We start from the raw sequence: 14,234 nt of genomic DNA on the forward strand, positions 1-14,234 counted from the left end.
GGCCGCAATCGACTGAACCAATTGCTAGCGTCTTTCTTCAGGTAGGCGGAAAAGGCTTTGCACATCGTCGCATCGGAAACATTTCTTATTACCATTGTGCGGCGATAGGTGCGGAGAAACTCAAGAGGGTCTGATGACCCATCATAGAGATCCAACCGAGGCATGTCCGAGTTTGTGGTGACGACGGCATTGGCGACTCTCGAAGTGAACGGAGAAGCAATATCGCTATCCCATTGTGCGAGGCGGTCCGGATCACACGGTGTCTTCATTTGTTGTTGAACTTCTCTTATCTGACGCTGGAGTTCAGCCATGATGGCAGGGCTCTCTTCTGCTTGGATATTTCTCGTTGGGCTTCTTATTTTCGGAGGTATCTGATTCTCATTTCGATGAGCAAGGTTCATTGGTTCCATCCTTGAGTTGTCACCCCTTTGATGCCGAACATCACGGCGATGGTCGGGTGGTGGGCTGGTGATGGAAGCAGACCCTTGTTGACGATGAGGGGGTCTTTGACTCCGAGGGTTTCGCCCTTCTGAGGATCCTTGCTCTTCAGGAATCTCGACGGGGCGAAGTCCTCCGTCCAACGTATTCACGGGCAGATGTGGTGCTGCCAGTTGGAGAGGGATCCTTTGGAGCACCTGCTGTAGGGCGACCGCAACACTTCCAATTTGCTGTGTGAGTTGATTGAAGGCGGTCATTATCATTGGAGTGTCGCTGGAGGTGACCATCTCTTCCATCTCCTCTAGCGGTTCGTGGTCTCGTGGGCTTGCTTGGCTTCTCGTAACCATTCCACCGTTGAGTTGGGAGGTAGCTTTCGAATTTGGCATGCCGTGTCCCACGGATGGCACCAATCTGATGACGTCCAAAATCTGACTGTACGAACTAACTTCGCAGAACCTATCATCCTGCGCTCACAGAAAAAGCGTCAGCGGGCCCGGACTTCGACACTCAAGTCAGAGACGGGCAAACACAGACAATAGACGGGGACTGAGAGAGACCTAAGTCAAGTTACCAGACCAGAGAAGAAGAGAGGGTGAGTTGGATCCCTTTGCTTGAGTGCGTAGTCCCCTTTTTATAGGGGTGGAGATCCACGATCTTGGAGATATCAATTGTGCCTTTGGTTTCGCCCACGTGGGGCGTGATAGCGGGAGAATAAGATCGTGGAGACATCAATCATACCCTAGATTCAATCCACGTGGAGCTTGATAGCTGGCGGATAAACACGTAGAGATACGATTTCCGATGATTATGGGCGAAGATCGGGGATGGTGATTTCGGCGGGATGTTTTGAATTCGAAAGCCGCACCTTACGCGCACCGGCCGTCCGAATTTCTCGTTTGGGGGCGAGATCTCCGCGATTGTGTTTGGTTTCCTTGGTAGCTCGGTACCGTTCAAGGGAGAAGTATCAAAGAGGTCCAATCAAGGTTCATTACCGAGTGTTGCTGCGGGGACTGTGTCGATCCAATTGAGTAATGGAGAAGGGGTTTGAAGTTCGGTGCCGGATATACCGATTTTACCCCTAACACATACCATTTAAAATCGGTTGAAAAAATAAATTTGGGTACATTTAATGATGTGGATCCAATCAAGGGCCCTTTTCGGCTGTTTGTGCAAGGGCGCCTTTGCATCTATCATTCCTCTTAAAAAATATAGTGATTTTATCCCTACATTTTGATAAAATGGCAAAATTCTGAGATTTTAAAAATATAGCGATATTTTCATGTTAATCATTTACTATGAAAATATCGCAATATTTTTTATTTTTTCTTAAATTATATAATTTTATATTTTTCGGATAAAAAACCAAAAAAAAAATAATACATCCTAAGATTTTTCTCTTGTCGATAATTTGCTGAAACGATATTTGTGATTTAGGTGAAGAATATTTCATTGGATGTGGAATGTTGTTTTCTTAATCCACCTTTTTGTAGAATTTTATGAAGAAGAATATACAAAACTGTGGACCCCGATCCGAGAGCGGCGAGGTGGGGGAACGAGTCCCTAACACCCTCTCTGGATCATCCACGTGTGAAGGAGAGCTCTGCCAAGGAACTCTAAAAAAGGATGCCACCCTCATAGCATAGCACGAGTGGCGATATAAAAAAGAAAGAGATATGTCTTAATCCGGAGCCAGAGCTCGAAACCGAGACATACCTGAAATAAACTCAGAGTTGCCATCCATGGATATGCCATGGACCCCTAAAATCAAATCCTCTGTGCAATGGATAACCAGAAATATATATGGGTTCGTGCCTGGTTACGAATGAAGAAGGTCTGAGAGCACCCCCAATTCGTCTGAGTGCAAGCACTTGGTCTCTTATGCCATTTATTATTAACTCCAAAGAAGTTTGGGTAAAAATCATGTGAAATGGGAACAATCCTCAGGAATCGTCTACCTAAGCATGCATTTCCTGAGGATAAAGATAAAAAACACATATAAAATAAAATGAAAGATGTGTCACCTAAGCATAGCTAGGTTATGAGTGGCATGCTTAATGGGTGTCTAAATTCTGATGTGCAAACACGTGCAAGCTATAGTTAAAGGTATAGGATCAGTACGATGAAGTAAGAAAAACACATCAAAACATATCATAACAATACAACAAATCATAAGACTCTAAATTATTAGCCCGAGTCCTCGGATGGTCTGGTATTCATCCAAAGAAGCCTACGTATCCCCGCCTCCACGAGAATCAAGGCAACGTAGTTCTTCGCGCCTATTCAAAGCTAGGATGCCTAAGACACCTAGACCTCTATCCTAGACTCAATCTAAAAGACCGGACCAATTATTAAAGTTTCTTATGCGATTAGTTAAATTTCAGTGAATAGTGGATTTTAGGACACCCTATATGCCCTAACTAAATGCAGATTAGCCCTAAGCTAATGCAGGTGGTTCCTACAACCTATGTGTAACTAGGCTGTGTTTCCTAAGGAAAACAAATGGTGGACTAACGTGCCCTACTCTAGTCATCACCCGGCGATGTGGATCGCCGACTGACAGAACGGAGGCGCTCCTATAACTCTAGGACAGACCCCTAACTCTAAAACAAGCACACAACAAACAAACAAACAAACAACCTATCAAAAGAAACTCCTAACTCTGAAACTCTCTATCTAGGAGAAACTCCTAACTCTAGAGGAAGATCTTTTGACAACAAGGTTTTAAAGATTGCTTATTCAAAAGATTTAAAAAAATGTTATTTACAAAAGTTTGGCTGGACTTGGGATATAAATCTCAAGCTGCACTACGTACCTTGGAAGAGGATCAAGCCAACGTAGTTCGAAACGAACTCTCCTAATTGCTACCTCTAAAACATTTAACACTTTAGATTTTTGATATTTTTTTAATGTTTTTGATGTTTTTAAAGTTTTTCAAATGTTTTTGAATTTCAAATTTCTAATGTTTTTAGGTTTTAAAGCTTTTCAAATGTTTTTTTTTTAAGTTTAAAGAGTTTTCACCCTTTTGGTCAAAGACCTAAGGGAAAATACAAAGCAAAACCCTAGGGCAAAATCCTAGGGCTAACAGGGGAAACCTTTAAACCAAGTAAACTAATGCCAAAGACAAGGGAATGGTCTAAGACCACAAAAAGAAAAGCTCTAATGAAACTGTGCTAGTCTTTAACAAAGAAGAACGATGACAACACTAAGGAGAAACTCCTAACAGATAATACCAAGGAAGGAGCACAACTGAGACCGAGGCTCCCCAACAATACCACGAAAAGATGAATGAATCAAAGACTCTCCGATAATACTAACTAAGAGACGAAAGCGTCAAAGACGAATGAGTTAAAGAAATCTCTAATAATACTGCTAAAAGAATAATGAGTCAAAGACTCTCTAATAACCATCTAAAGACAACTGAGTCAAAGACTCTCTAACAACACTACCTGAAGGACGAGGGAGTCAACGACTCTCTAACAAAGCTATCCAAAGGACGAGTGAGTCAACGACTCTTTAATAAAAACCACTAACGAAAAAAAATGAGCCAAAGGCTCTCTAATACTACAACTTAAAGGAGGAATGAGTCAAAGACTCTCTAAAAGAAGCTGCTCTAATATAAGGCTGGGTAAGCCTCCTAACAAGAGAACTTCCTAAATGAGACAAGGCTTGTCTCAAAATATGGGCTCTATAAATGAGGCAAGGCATGCCTCCTATGGGTATACTCCCTACCAAACTAAGGCAACCTCCCTAAGGGTAGCTCCAAAATGAGACTTGTCTTCAAAAGAGAACTACCTCAATGAGACAGAGTGTGTCTCCTAGCACGGAACTCGCTAATAAGACCACAATGGTCTCCTAAATGAAGAAGAGAAACTACCACTTAAAGGTTTCTAAAAGACTAAAGAAGTCTCTAAATAAAAGAGAGGAAGCTCTACTAAGACTGAGCAAGTCCCCTGACGCCGGGCTTAGGCTAGCGCCTTCATCGCCCTGCAATAATATGAGGAATAAGATACTCCAAAGATTTAACAAGTCTTCTAATAAATGGAACAAGAATTCCTCTTGCAGGAGAAAAACCGACACTCTTCTCTCCTGGCTCTCAACTATACAAACCTGAACAAATTCATATTTTCTCTCAAAATGATCGGATAACCTCTAAAGGAACAAAATATACGACATCCTAGTAAATGCGATGAACTTCCATTTATCAAATGATATAAAGTCTAAGTGATTTAAATATTTCCTTAATGCACAGGTTAATGAGGTTCTCATAACCATATTCCAACATGAATGACTCTAGCCTGTCTTTTCCTTTAGCGGGATCCGCTGAAATCGCTCCCAATTATAAGTAACACCAAAAGATAAATGCAGAAGATAGGTATGACCAAAAGATTACGATAATTTGTGAACTCCAATAATAAAAAATGAAATGCCCTATCTGCCAAGTTCAAGATGACCATCAAATGGGAGAATTTCAACAAAAAACGAAATTAAATCTTGCAAACGATCACATCAATACCAGCAATGAACAGAGATTGAAATAACTAAAGCTAAAACATAATGAGCTCAATTATGCTACTGCTCAAATACCCAACAGAGTAAACTTGTGATGCTTGGAGAGCAACCAATCATAATTCCATCCCCTTGAATGATTTCGCACAGTAGGCTCACACCTTTTCAATGGCCAATACAAATACACAAATATATATAAAATCAGAGAGCAAAGCATCCAACCCATGCTCTTGAGATTTCTAAAACCAAATACTCCTTATGACCCCTTTGGAAAATCACAAAGAAAACTATCATATGATTTCAAAATGGGAGCAAGATACTCTTATACAAAGAGATCTTAAACATTCAACTGAGAAACCATTGGCAAAATAAAGAAGAGATTCATGCACAGGACTCGCTGAACTGCAAGAACATTATCAAATCAATTAGTGCTAAGCCGAATCAAGCAGTTCCAACCGATGATCACATAGACAAAACAATGAGCACAATTCGGTGAATATTTACCCCTCAATCAATTTCGCACAAATTTTTAGAGCAGAAATCAAACACAAACCACGGGCACTCATTAAACATGAATTTAAAGAGAGGAAAAATAAATTACACTAGGTTTCCTTGAAGATTAAGCTCAAATTGGGTTTCTCTGTTGGTGTCGGATTTAATGGAGTTCTCGATTGGAGCTTCAGTGGGTTTGCCAGAAACAATGGAGGGAATGGGTATTACGGCTAGGTTCTAGAATAGAGGGAAATTGAGGTGCCGGTTATGAAATAAAGGAGAAGAAGAAAGTTTTGGTTGGATCTGAGATGGAGATGGAGATGTAGAAATAAAATGGGTTTGGGTGGTGGAGAGGCCAGAAGAAATGGTAAACTTCGAGGTGAGATTCGCCGGAGAAGAAGGGTTGGAAAAGGGAAAATGAGTCAAGGTTTGGGGAAAGAAAGGAAGACAAGTTTGTTGAGGCTGTTGTTGTAGTGGATGCCAAGATGATGTGATGGAAACCATGAAATTGATGGAGATTTCGACCGGATTCAAACGAAATCCCGCCGGAGAAGATGACTGGAATCCGGCATAATCCTACGAAGAAGATGATCGGATAAGAGAGGAGGGAACCTAACTTGGCCTTGCTTTTCTCTCTCCCTCTCTTGCTCTCTCTCTCTCTCTCTCTTTCTCCCTCTTCTCTCAGTATCTGAGATCTCAGATCTGAGATTTCAGATCTCAGATCTGAGATTTCAGATCTCAGATCTGAGATTTCAGATCTCAGATCTGAGATTTCAGATCTCAGATCTTGGATCTGGCAATGATCGGCCGGCTTGGAGAAGGGAGAGATGGCGGTGGAGGAAATAAAAGAAGTGGAGGTGGTGGTGGGATTTGAAACGGAGCTCCGGCAAGGAGATCGGAGAAGAAAAAAATGGAAAACCCCTTTTCCAATGACTCTTTCGCTCTTCCTCTCTCTCTAAATTTACACCGAAAATGGGAAATCCTTCCTCTTCTTCATTTTTTTCATTTTCTTTTTTTTTTATAATCTTGAAAAGACCACTGATATTGGCACATCCAAAATTACTAGGCGCACCAATAGTGATGGGCACGCCAATTAGTTGCGTAGAAAACGAGCTATATCAACCCCCTTTTGTAAAAAGAATAGATTTGTCTCATTTTATTCTCACAGACAGCCCTTCCCTTGATTAATTCAACCCCCTTACTACTTGTACTGCGCTTCTTGCATCGCTCGTCTTATTTGACAAATATGCTTAGATTTTGATGAGATTTGACAGGGCCCTCGATGGGACCCTAACCCAACTTAGGATAGAATTCGGGACCTTAACTCACTAATTTGACGAGGTCTCGCACAAACACTACCAACCTGGGTCCGGTCAAAATGGGGTGTCTACAAAAACTAAAGAAGAAGCTGAAAGTTGAGAGGAATAAATCTACACTTCTCTTCTATTATTTTGTTCTTATAACTCATCCACCAACACTAGGCTCTGTTCACTTGCGTTCCCGAGAAAGCAAAATCCCTGGAAAACAGCCTCTTTTTTCCTTGACAAGACCATGACAAGACAAAATTCTGGTGTTCACTTGCTTTCCACAGAAAGTAACAAGCCTAGGTGGAAAATGTCAAATAATGACATGGAAATTGCCAAAAATGATATGGAAATGTCTCTTTTCTCACAAGTGTGGGAAACCAAATCCTACTATTTTGGTCGGATTTGCTTCCCAGGGAAAACTAGTGAAAAAAGGTGGGCAAGCAGTTTCTCGGGAAACATTTTCCTGCGCATGTGAACAGGCGCGGGAAACCTTTTCCTACACTGTTTCCCTGGATTTCTTTTCCTAATGTCACGTCAGATTCCCGGGAAACCTTTTCTTTTCCTTTCCCGGGAAAACAAGTGAACAGAGCCTAAGTGAAAACAATGTTTTAAATAGATAAATTCCACACGTTTTTGTCTCCTTTTACAATTCCAACTCTATGACTCAAATAGATAAATTCAACTTCCTATGAAATAGCACTCAACAACTATCACCTAAATAAGATAAGAATAAAACTCACACCACCGATTCAAACTAAAAAAATAATATTTCTAATTTTGGTGTGGACTTGGGTGAGCCCAACAAGTCTATCAACGTTTGAATTAATATTCCAACATTTTTTGCCTCCACAAATTGGAGGACTATTATATACCAAAAAGAGGTATGCTAAACTCAAGGGTGCCCTTGCATAAATGGGTTGAAAGGGTGCCCCTATTGGCTGCATGTTACCATTGTGCATGTACTAGTACTCTTTGACTTGCAGCCATTTATATATAAAGGCACAATGGTGGGGTGCACCCAATTGGGGCACCCTTTCAGCCCATTTTTGCAAGGGTGTTCCTGAGTTTAGCATTAATACCTTACATTTTGCATTTTAAGTTTAAACGTGAAAGGTATTTCTAAAGGGAAGTGATATATCCCACCTGTTGGGAAATTTGCCTTATGTCCCACCCACGTGGTTGCTTGGGTGGGAAGGCAAAGGCAAAGGCAAAGGCAAAAATAGAGATTTCTATTTTTAGCCTTTGGGGAAAACTAAACTATAAAAAGAGAAATGTTGTTCTCTTAGGTTGCGGCGAAGCAAGACGTCTTTGGTGTGTCGGCTACCAAAGGAGAGATAAGAAAACGAGAGAGAAAGGGAGAAGAGATTTTTCATCTCAGGGTTTTCTCTTGGGTTCTTTTTCGGGTTTATCTCTCGTGTTATCTCTTGTGTACGGTCTTGGGTGTGAGAAGCAAGGAAAGGGTTGCTGGTTTGTGGGTTTGAAATTAATCCATTGTAATCATTGTATATTGTTTTCTCATAGTGGAAGATCGTGTTTCTCGCCCGTGGAGTAGGCTTTGCCGAACCACGTAAAATCTTGGTGTTCATCTTGTGGCTTGTTTATTTTGCTTTTCCGTTATATTTGTGCACGATCGGATCGGATTGTCCGGCGGATTTCTCAACAAGTGGTATCAGAGCACAGGTGGAGCGATCGTCGAGGCCGGATGGAGTGATCTGGGTGTTGTGGTTGGATCGCGGTTAGAGCGATTTTTGGGAGTAGAAAGATTGTCCAAGAAAGATTTTCGTTCGAGTAGGAGCGCTACACCGTGAAGAGCGGAATAATATGAGATGGCGGTAGAATCAAGTTCTACTTAGTTCAACATCGACAGATTTGACGGAAAGGGCAGTTTCACCCTATGGTAGATGAGGGTGAAGGACATCCTAGTTCAACAGGGCTTAGCTAAGGCTTTGAAGGGAAAGGACGGCAAGCGTGAGAGGATGACGGTGCCTACGTTGGAGAGGATGGATCGAGATCCCTCTCCAAGGTTGACTAGGTGAGTCAACTGGTTGGCAGCTACACATGTATTGGCCATGTTGATCGAATCAGGATGAGTCAGAACCAAGGTGATTTGAGGGTGTGTAGTTGGAACTTTGGAAGGCCAATGGTGGTTTGCTGCGATAGCGGACCAGTGGCTACATCAACTGAAAATCTTCAGGTGGCTGGTAAATAAGCCAAGGTGGAGATTGTTGGGAAAGTTGCCTTATTTCCCACCCACAGTGGTTGCTTGGTGTAGACACCCCATTTTGTTTTGTTTTAATCGACAAATAAATTAGTGTGTTAAATCCATGTGAGAACCCCCTCTATCATTGATTTATATGTTTTAGGTCATTAATATCTTGATCTGACTTTACGGATCATCAATCGGGACAAAATAAGCTAGGGTCACTTCATAGCCCGGATCCTGATTCTATTCCGAGACCCGATTTCCGTAAATCGTTAGATCAGTGGCAGATCATGACCTGGGTCTAACCATCCAAAACCACCTAACCTCTCCTCTCATCCTAACCATCCAAACCTCACCTAACCTCACCTAACCTCTCCTCTCATCATAACCATCCAAACCTCACCAAACCTCACCTAACCTCACCTAACCTCACCTAACCTTACCTAACCTCACCTAACCTTACCTAACCTCACCTAACCTCACCTAACCTCCTATCCCATTCTCCTATAAATACCCTCTCATCCCACCATCAAAAGAAAGAAGAGAAGAAAAGAAGAAAAAGAACCCCTCTCTTAGAAAATTCATCCCTCTCCCTCATCTCTTCAAGGGTTCGGCCATCCTTGCCGGATCGGGTGATTTTATACGTTGGGTGATATATATCAAAAGCAGTCATTATCAAGCAAGGAATCATCTTCAAGGAATTACCATCAAAGAAAAATCAAACACAAAGTGGGTTTCCAAAGAGGTAGGCATTTATTTCAATTCTATGTAGGGTCTGTTTTCATGCATATCTTTTACTTTAAAAGAAAAACCATGTTAGGAAGCATGTAGGGTCTGTTTTCCCCCTGGTTAGCCTCTGGTTAGACCCTGGTTGCACCCAGGTTCGCTACTGATTCGCACCCTGGTTCGATGCTGGTTGCACCCTGGTTCCCTACTGGTTCGCACTCTGGTTAGACCCTGGTTGCACCCAGGTTCGCTGCTGGTTGCACCCAGGTTCCCTGCTGGTTGCACCCTGGTTCCCTACTGGTTCGCACCCTGGTTCGATATTGGTTCGCACCCTGGTTCCCTGCTGGTTCGCACTCTGGTTAGACCCTGGTTGCACCCAGGTTCGCTGCTGGTTGCACCCAGGTTCCCTGCTGGTTGCACCCTGGTTCCCCTGCTGGTTCGCACCCTGGTTCCCTGCTGGTTCGCACCCTGGTTCCCTGCTGGTTCGCACCCTGGTGCACCCTGGTCCGCACTCTGGTTTGTACCCTGCTTCCTCCTAGTTAGACCATGGCTAGTCTCGGGTTTGCTCCTAACTTAGACCCGACTCACTTGACCCTAACCATTAACCCAATCCAACCAAGTCATATCCCAACACAATCCGAGTCGCATGTCTGAATCCATTTGGCCGAATCTCATAAGCCCGCCCACTTTGAATTCCGAAAATTCAAACCCTTGATGATTCCAATATGCTCAATTCTTTGATGCAAATTCCCAATTCCAAAATCCCATTGCTATATCAATGTTTTTGAATCTCAAGTCCAATGCTCAAATACAAACCCGATTCCTGATCCAAATACCAAACCTGTTTTCCAAAATCCAAGCAACCTCCCCAGTGGAACTACGTGTGGCTTGATCCCCATCACGGGGTACGTAGGCAATTTGGCACTCCCAAGTTCAGTCGCACCTTTCTCTATCTTTCCCATTCCCTCACACTATTCATCATCTCGATTCATCTCGTGTCTCTCGGAACCATTGGATTATGATTTCCGTCGTAAGGACCCTTAGAGCCCAATTTAGGAACACCGGTGTCGTGTCGTGTCCTAAGTTTTAGGGAGTCTTAGGTTTTAGGGAGTCCTAGAGTTAGGAGTCCAGCCTCATCACGGACGTTTGCTATGTATAGCAACCGTGCCATAGGTCTAGTTACACTAGTCACCCAATCTTTCCCTAGGACAAGCCTAGTAAACTAGGATGTAGGCAAACCTGCATTAGTCTAAGGGACCATTTGCATTTAGATGAGAATCATATAGCATCTTAGATGAAATCCTAAGATAATAAAATCCTCAACTTGAATTAAATAACTTCTCCTAAAACTGTTGAAACAGTCAATCCCGTCTAGGTCGGTGTCCTAGTTGAGTTAGGCATAAGTAGCTTAGCTTAGGTGCACCGAACTACGTCGACTCTGATCCCAGTGAGGCTTGGGTACGTAGGCAGCTTGGATGTCTGATGGCATACCACCCGCGAGTCGGCACCACAAACAAATTGTGGTGTTTTGTATATTAATTTTCTTGTAAATGCTTAATCAAATCACTTAGGACTTTCCATGAAATTATAATTTTAGGAGAACTTTCACTTAGATTGAATCCAGACAAATTAATAAATCAAGATACACATTTAGGATTCACATTGAAATTAGATCATAGGATGCATGTCACTTAGTTCGCACATTAACATAGAGTTGAATGAGCCATTTAAAATAAATTTAAAAGAGTTAGCTTTTGGAATCGAAGACCGATTATCGGGCAAGAATGGTGCATGTGGTGGATAACTCCCCATACCTTCCATTCTCGTAACCAGGTAGCGAGTCTAGATTTCTGGTTAATTACGGGTCCTAGATCCCACATCTAGGTGGCGACTCTGTCAGTCTCTTTCGTGTGGAATTCGGATTGCCTTAGTGATCCCAAGTTCACAGGAAAGATTAATTCAAATCAATAATAAAATGCACACGCCAATCGCGTGGATACGAGAGACCAAGAGAGAGAGAGCGGCGGCTCGCGCCCCACACCCCTCTCGCGGGATCAGGGTACCACAGTCTGGCGACTCTGCTGGGGATCACCTAACTTCATTAAAATTTCAAAAGATAATTCATTTGAATTTAATTTAACTGGCTCATAAAAACTCTATACTTGATAGATTACTTTGTCTTGTTTTATTTTCTCATCACATTTTACTTGAGCTTAATTTAACAAAACCTGAAGGCATCATAGATTGCGCAAACATATTGCACACACTTACATCACTTGCATCTAAACCATGCATCTCACGTGCACACACATCCTATTTTAGGAACCCGGAGTGTTATCTAGCATGGTTGACTGGGATTTCATCACCTGGTGCCTCTGTGCTAGAGAAGCATTCCACCCTTAGCCTAGTACCTTTATGGTACGTAAACGGATCCCTTGTTCACGTACTGATACGCCGGACACTGGTACAGTATATCGAACATGGATTCGCGCTAAGGGAACTCTTGGCCTTACCCCTAGATTAACCCACACATGCATGTAGTATACGAACACATGTGCATCATGTGTGTGAGCCTAGTTTAGGATATCCTACCCATTGGTGTCTAGATTAGGCCGTGGTCCATCTTCCAATGGTCACGATCGGTCCTTAGATACACGAACAAAGTCATGAGTCGAGATTCTCTCTCCACTCCGATAGATTAGGATTAGGGTTGATGCCTTCAGGTAACACTGATAAAATGTGAAAAAAAAAAAAAAAAAAAAAAATTTCCCTTTGGGTTAGGATATAAATCCCATAATTTTCAAAGATCTCATAGGATTAGTCATTCATGATCTATCCGTTGAAAGCAATCTTATGCTATCTCATCTAATCTTTTGATCGTGCGTCTTTCGTTCTTCTGTCATACGATTCGATCGTATCTTCATGCCATCCCCTAACTGGCAGATGCAGAATCTCACAATCTTTCGATTATGCGTTCTCATGATCTGATCATGCCTGGTCCAGATAATCCAATCTTGCTTGTACCCCTGGTCTGTTCCTCCTCTAGGGGCTACCTTTTTCAAGATTATTTTGCTAAGTCCTTCAGAGTTCACTCTCAGAATCATTGAGCTAGGGGCATTTCCCTATGCGAATCAGTCATCATTGTCCAAAATTGAAAGTATCAGCCATGATGATGTTCAGAACGAACCAGCCTTCGCCGAGCCTTCAACGCCAAACAGTTGCAGCAGTTAAAGTTTTAGTCACTTACTATTTTATGTTGAGTCAGTCATCATGGTCAGTATAATTGTTGAGTCCGGTCTTACAGTTAAAGGTCAATGCCTAGTCCAGGCAAGTTATCTTCTGTTTCTCTTTCTTATTTAGAGTTGTGAATCGTGAGCATGTTCAGGATAGGTCGTCTGATGTAATAGCTTTTCTTTAAATAAAATTTCAGTCAGTTCCAAAAAGTTCACTTGTGTCTGTTCTTAAGTGTGCTTCTGATCTTAAAATAAGACTCCCTCCTCAAATGAGAACAAAATTGACGAAACTCCACTTGAGTCACAACGATTACTTGAACAAGAGGAGGAGCGCCAATCTCAGCCTTTCAAAGATGAAATTGAAGTGGTAAACACTGGCACTGAAACCTTGATCCAATAAATGCCGATTGAAAATACATTACCCTCTGAAGAGTGTGAAGAATTGGTAAACCCGTTTTGAGGATAAAAAGATGGTCCCGTAAGCGTTACCATTAATGTCAAGAGAAAGACCCAGATAGAAGGTTCAAGAAAGAATGAAGTGAATATCATATGCTATGCAAGGGGCATAGAGTGGAAATAACTTTCATATTTCCAATCAATGACCTTGGTTCTCAAATTCATAACATGAAGCCAACAAATTCAAGATAAGAAGTTCAAGAGCAAGTATTGAAAAGTGGTCATCAGATATCAAGAGTTACAAATCCATAGATGGAGGATGTCAAGGAACAAGTTTCGCTCTATGAAAGCCGAAAGCACGCATTAGAATCTTGAAAGAAGAAAATCCATTATCTTACCTGGAAATGCCGTCAAACTCCGTGAAAAAAAAAAAAAAAGAGAAAAAAAAGAAATAAATAATCAGTACCAGACAGACTCTAGTAACCTAGATCGATTCCCAATCTGAACATCGAAAGGCCTCCTTTGGCCGATTAAATCCCAAAATCAAAACCCAATGTCAAAAGAATACCGATTTGCAAACCCTTCGAGCCTAAATCAAATTTTCTTGAAAACCCATCAAACTTGGGGCATTCCCCCGAACTACGCGAGACCTGATCCCTATACTGGGGTACGTAGGCAACTCGGTTGAACCGAGTTCGGTCGATTCAAAAAGGAAAAGAAATTCAATCCTTTCAAAAAAAAAAGAGAGGGACAAGTTCCAAAAGAAGAGAAGTTAATTGTTCCAGAAAGAAAAGAAAAAAGGAAAAAAAAATCAAACAATTTATCTTCAAACTAGGGGCATTCGCCCTGAACTACACACGACCTGATTCCTACCTTGGGATATGTAGGCGACATGTTCACAGGTTCGGTCGAAATCTTTGTTGAGCCTTAAGC

The sequence above is a fragment of the Tasmannia lanceolata genome, unplaced genomic scaffold, assembly GCF_043159265.1.
Source record: "Tasmannia lanceolata isolate RefF3 unplaced genomic scaffold, GAP_Taslan_0.1 ptg000026l, whole genome shotgun sequence".
Taxonomy (NCBI): domain Eukaryota; kingdom Viridiplantae; phylum Streptophyta; class Magnoliopsida; order Canellales; family Winteraceae; genus Tasmannia; species Tasmannia lanceolata.